Source organism: Canis lupus, chromosome 14, assembly GCF_003254725.2.
Source record: "Canis lupus dingo isolate Sandy chromosome 14, ASM325472v2, whole genome shotgun sequence".
Classification (NCBI taxonomy): Eukaryota; Metazoa; Chordata; class Mammalia; order Carnivora; family Canidae; genus Canis; species Canis lupus.
Genome location: NC_064256.1, coordinates 42,810,159 through 42,816,404, shown reverse-complemented (window position 1 = coordinate 42,816,404; position 6,246 = coordinate 42,810,159).

The window sequence follows — 6,246 nt, the reverse complement described above, 5'->3', positions numbered from 1 at the left end:
CCTGAGAATCATGGACCATGCCTATTTTACTTCCCGTAGTAACCCCCATCACCAAATAGCACCCAGAATATTTAGTAAATTTTTGTAAGTAAATGAAGTAATCGATCAATCAACAATCAAGTAAAATTTGTTTTCTATCCTTTGTCACAAGTACTGCTTCACTTGGTCAAATATCTCCAGGGTATCCTGAGAAGTTGGGTGGCTTCCCAGGTGCCCCAAATAGGCAGACGTCAGTAAACTGTGGTCTGTTCTTCAAACATCCCCGTTTTGTCTCGTTTTTCTGCTCTCCATGAAACCTCACACTATGCTGGAATCCTTCCTCTCAGAGCCTGTTGACTTCATTAACTCATTTATATCAGTTCAATGAATGAAAATAAGTATATGGCAATAAGTATGCCCATCCCCTCCACATAACACATTTTCATTTTAATGCTATGGTGAAGAGCAAGGACTTTGGAATCACACCTGGACTGGAATCTTCCACTCAATACCTGCAGACCTTGAGCAAATTATTTAGATTCTCTAAGCCTTCATTTCCTCATCTGTAAATAAGGGTTCTCAATGGCACAATCCCTACCTCACAGTGTTCTCAGGAGCATGAAGTAACACTACCCAAGTAAAGTGCCCAGTGTAGTGCCTGTCCCATAGAAAGTGCACGTTAAGTCAGTAGGTTCTCCAAGTGTTGTCCCCAGACTCCAGCATCAGCATCCCTAGGAATTTGTTAGAATTGCAAATTCTCAGTGCCACCTCAAAGGAACTGAATCAGAAACTCTGGGTGTGGGGCCCAATAATCTGTGTTTTAATAAGATTTCCAGGTGATTCTGACGCAAGCTGAAGTTTGCGAACCACCGCGGTAAATGTCAGCAATACAGTATAAGAATAATATAATAGTTAGCATTTGTATTATAATAATGTGTCGATATGACTAGTAGTTCAACAGGGGCCATGTAAAATACTTTGGTGCAGTCGTTTTCAAACCAAATTCTGGGAAGCTTGGGGGCTCTGGGAGACACGTGGGAGGCTGCCTCAGAATCTCAAGGGATAGATCAGAGGCAAAGATCCAGGCTGTCCCCAGCTCTGCTCTGACAGGTGACTCCCCGTCATTAGCTTCATATATTTCAGTTCCATCCCATGTTACGTTTGCTGGACAAAAGGGTTCTGTTCTGAAATAAATCTTGAAAATCACCACCTCACCCCAAGTACCAGTGGAAATCAGGCCAGCTCTGGGGGAGATTCAGGGGACTAGGAGATTTTTCCCAGGCCTGTCACCACATGGGGCGATTGATGCTGGCCCTGCATTCAGATCTCAATGCCACAAGCATGCTTTAGGACCTATGCAGGGCCCTTTTTGTCTTACATCATATCGTGAAATCCTTATAAGGTGTGACTTGCCCTCCTTTTCAGAGGAGAAAATGAAAATGCAAAGACATTAAGTAAATGTGTCCAAGGTCACCCAGCTGGTGCAGCTGGCTGGCAAGAGAAGCCAGATCACCTGATACTGAGATTTGTTCTCAATCTCCAAGTATGGCTGCTGGTCATGCTTGAGCAGATAACCTTACCATGCAGGAAAACAACCCACAGGGGAACTGGGTGAACTCTGCAGGGACGTGCAGACCATACTCTCGGACCGACAAGTAGAAGGCAGCTCCTTGTGCCCCACCATCGCTCAGCACCAAGCCCGGGACGGATTGGTTTCTTTCAACATGACTCACGGTCACAACAAATTAGAAAGTCCCCATTCAGAAGGGCTTTTCCTTATTTGCTAAATCAGTTGGGAAGATGATGTCAGCACACTCGGTACGTGGGAGTCATGAGCTGAGAGTCTGAATCTGAGTCCCCGTCTACTTACTCCTTTAGACCTTGGTCAGCTGCTTAGGTGGCCAAACTTGCTGCTTATCATCCAAGGTGGACTTTGAAACGGAATTAGGCAACATTGGGAGATCTTCGGGCTCCCTGGAAAGTTGAACTGGATAAATATTTTGTCATTAACTGCAGTATTACTTATTCATTTATTAACCTGTCCCACAAATGTTTAGGAGGCCCTTACCCTGTGCCGGGTGTCGTGCTAGGTATCGAGGCCGTAGCTTTGAAGTCAAAAGATATGGTCCCGGTCTTCATGGACCTCCAGGTTGGCATGGGTGGGAAATTGCTGCTAATGGTCTGTCCTGCGCTGATCACACAGAAGTACTGTTAAATATTTATTAGGTGCTTGGCACAGTACTAAGTGCTGTACACAAATCATCTCCCTGAATTCTCACCCCAGTCTTACAAGGTAGGAATAATGATCTCTCCGTTACAGAAGATGAAATTGGGGCTCAGAAAGTTTAAGTAACCTGCCAAAGTGGAGCCCACTGCCACTAAATGGCAGGATCTGACCTGTAAGTGGGGCTCTTAGCCTCTACCTCATAGAGGTGTATGTATGTCCACATATAGGGAATATCTTTTTATCAGTACCTAGAAGAATATCCACCTATAGGGAGTTCTTTTTCTTTTCTTTTCTTTCTTTTTTTTTCTCTCTTTTTTTTTTTTTTTGTTTTTTTTGTTTTTTAAGAAATCTCTATGCCCAATGATGGGCTTGAACTCATGACTCCAAGATCAAGAGTTGCATGCTTTACCGACCAAGCCAGCCAGGTGCTTCTGTAGTGAGTTCTTAATAAATCATTATTAATTAAATAGCCCATGTGAGACAAGCTAGAGACAGACTGTCCCAGATGTGGGGATGAATGGGGGTCATGGAAACCAAGTGACCATTCTAGCAGGTGGGGGCAGTGGGGAGAGAGCCTCATCCAGCAGCGGCCTGAGAAACAGGCATGGGAGCAGAGGAATGTGAGACAGTCACATGGGCTGCCAAGAAGCCTCTGTGCTGGAAACGGTCCCCATCAGAAGTTTCCAGGGAGCGGCGGTGTTGGTGGGGGGAATGGGCAGAGAGGGCAGACACTAACCATCCCTCCCAGCTGTCACCACAGGACATGCTGCCAATCAGGATTGTTGGTTCATCACCCAGACTGAAGTCTGTGCCCACCTGAGCAGCTTGGAAGAGGATGGTTCATAGAGAAGGTTGGGGTGACGATGTCATGGCTGGTTTTCTCCTGCTCCTCTGACCCGCCTCCCTCTCCAGAGTGTCAGCGTTTCATAAAAAGGGCAATTTGTTGGGTTGGGCCTATGAAGATTATTTGCCAGTGGTCTGCGGGTTCAGGAGTGGCTTGGAAAGGGCCAATAGTTGTATCAGCCACCTTTATAACATGGCACCATGTGCTCCTCTCTGCACCACGTTAGCTACTCAGCTTTGAATCACACTTTGTTGTGGATACGTATGTTAATTTGAAACTCCCCTTCTTGCTTATTAAAATCAGGTTACTCAGTAACACTGGCTAAGAGTTTTTAGTTGAGGGAGTCACACAGGGAAAGTGATGTTACCTTTACTTTTTTGTTCATGCCACAGCAGGGAACAACTGTGAGGATCCAGCCATGCAGAGGAAGAAGAACCCAAACATTGGAGGTTCACAGATCTGAGCTGAAAGCTCAGATGTTACTTCCTGTGGCAGCCTGACTCAGAAGTTCCCCAGCGATCCCGCTCCTGCCACGGTCCCTCCCCTTGAGCGTGGGCAGGCCTAGCAGCTTTCTTCCAGGCAACAGGATACAGCAAAGATGTCGGGATGCCCCTTCTGAGATTAGGTTATAAAGATTATAGGCTCTGTCCTGCTAGCAGACTCTATCTGTTGTTTTCTTGGCTCACACCCTGATGAAGGAAGTGGCCACATCACACAGGCCCCCACGGTGACGAGCGGAGGAGAGCAGCCTCCTGCCAACAGCTGGCAAGAATTTGAGGTCTTCAGACCCATAGCTCAAGGGAACTGAATTTTGTCAACAACTGCTGAGAATCTTCAACGCAGATCCTTGCCCAGTTGAGCTTTCGGATGAAACCCTAGCCCTGGCTGACACTCTGATTGCAGCACCTGAGACACCCTGAAGCAGAGCACCCAGCTAAGATGCACCCAAGTACCAGAAGCACTAAAACCATGAAATAGTCCATGTGCACTGTTGTATGTTGCTGAGTTTGTGGCAATTTGTCACCCAGCAATAGAATGTTAAGACACATCTCATTTGGGTGGATTTGGGCAGGTTATTTTCCCTCTTCACACTTCAATTTTCAGGGCACCTGGGTGGCTCAGTTAGTTATGCATCTGCCTTTGGCTCAGGTCATGATCTCAGGGTCCCTGGATCGAACCCCACATCAGGCTTCCTGCTCAGTGAGGAATCTGCTTCTCCCTCTCCCTCTGCCCCTCCTCCCACTCATGCTCTCTCAAATAAAGAAATAAAATCTTTAAAAAAATAAACTTCAATTTTCTCATCTGTCAAGATGGCTGGGATAATAATAAAAATGATGGTGTTAATAATAATATTATTATTAATAATAATAATAAGGCTGCTTTTGGGGAATACAATGAGTAACTGCAAAAAAAAAAAAAAAAAAGCATGCAAATGTTGACATCTGAGTAAGGGGTCTGGGCCATGCCTGGGCTGGATCTTGACCACGGTCGGTAAGAGCAACAGGAGGAGTTACTCAGTGGGAAGAGTGGGAAGGGCTTCCCTGCAGTCACAAAGCTTGGAGCTGGAGGAGCAAAAGATAGGATGTCAAGTGAAGGCAAATCTGGGGACTGAAGAGATTGAAAGAGTTCAGACAGACTGAGGTATAGGTTCAAAGGAAAAGCAGGAAGCAGAGCAATAAGATGGAGGGAGCCTTTCATAAGGTGCCAACGATGCCAATGGGTGGGAAGAAGCGATGGAAACACGGCAAGTGTTTAAGAGCATAGCGGAACTCAACTCACGCCAAGGGCACCAGAATCCAGGGCTTGGGTGCCCACTACGGTTGGCTCTGAGCGCCCACCCTCTTTTGGTGATGGAACTCCTCTCCATCGTGCCCATAATGCCAGGGGGTCTCCTCCTTGAATGGGATCCCCTAACCCCACATCGGTCTCTAGCTAATTGCCCACTCAGCATCTCTCCTGGGATGTCTAAGAGGCATCTGAGATTTCACATGCTCGGATCTGAACCCCTGCTTTCAAACTCTTCCTCAGAGCTCTGCTGTACTGCAGTCCGCCCATTGCAAAAGTCTTGCTCTGACCACTCTAGAGTGAACAGCGATGATCTGACAATGCATATTGTAAAAGATGCAAAAATCTAGATTTCAGTAAAAAGAGTAAAAAGCGAACATCTTTCTCCGTCTTGATGTCCTCATCCTCTCACCACATATATTCAAACGGTTTCTATATCAGAACCTACAGGGCTACCTGCACTCACCTGCCCGGGACTTACGACCTTCCTGCTACTGACAAACAGATCATTTCTTTCCTGTTTTAAAAAGAGACTATAACAAGCAATACCATAATGAACATCCATATCCATATCCATATGCGCAATTATTTCTTCAGGCTAGATTCCTAGAAGTGGGGCTGTGAAGTCAAAGGATTTGCACATAAAACATTTGGGAGAGACTGACAAATGATCCTGTAATGTGGTTTACATTCCCACCACCGGCATGTGACAGTGCCTCTGTGCCAGTGCTGGACATTATCAATCTTTTTAAGAATTTCCAAGAATGAGATCTTGCCTTAACTTACTTAACTTTCCTGATAACCAGAGCTTGAATACATTTCCATGTATTTATTGGCCCCTTGGAGTTTTTCTTCAGTGAATTGCCTCTCTGTATCCTTGGTTTGTTTTTCTATGGGTTATTTATCCCAAATAACTAATGGAAAATCTGAGGACTGAAGAAAATAAATTAATTGGCTTGAAGTCTCACCACTAGTAAGTGGCTGGGCTGGACATGAGCTTGGCTCTATTTCTTAAAAGTGAACATTCTCAACCACCGGGTGGGTTAGCCTGCTTCTCAGGGATGGTCAAGGTTAATAGGATGAATGATAACCTGAAGGCTGCACAGGGACATGAGTCTCACTCACTTGTGGAGGTGTGGTCTTTTCTGTTTCTACCAGAAACAGCCCCACTGTATGCTACAGCTCCCTCCAGGAAGGCCCTTGGGGTGGCTCCTGGGCTCCCTGGCTGACCACTGTGCCTATTGCCCTGCGCTGGCCCTGGCTACCCGTCCTCCCACATTTAGCAATCACGTTGCCCCTAAAGACATAGGCAGCCAGAAATAGCAACCCATGGCTTACTGCCATTTTCTTAGTTAAGCCAACTGGAGCTAGACCATCCTTGGCTTTGGGTGCGATTCATTCTCCAAAATCC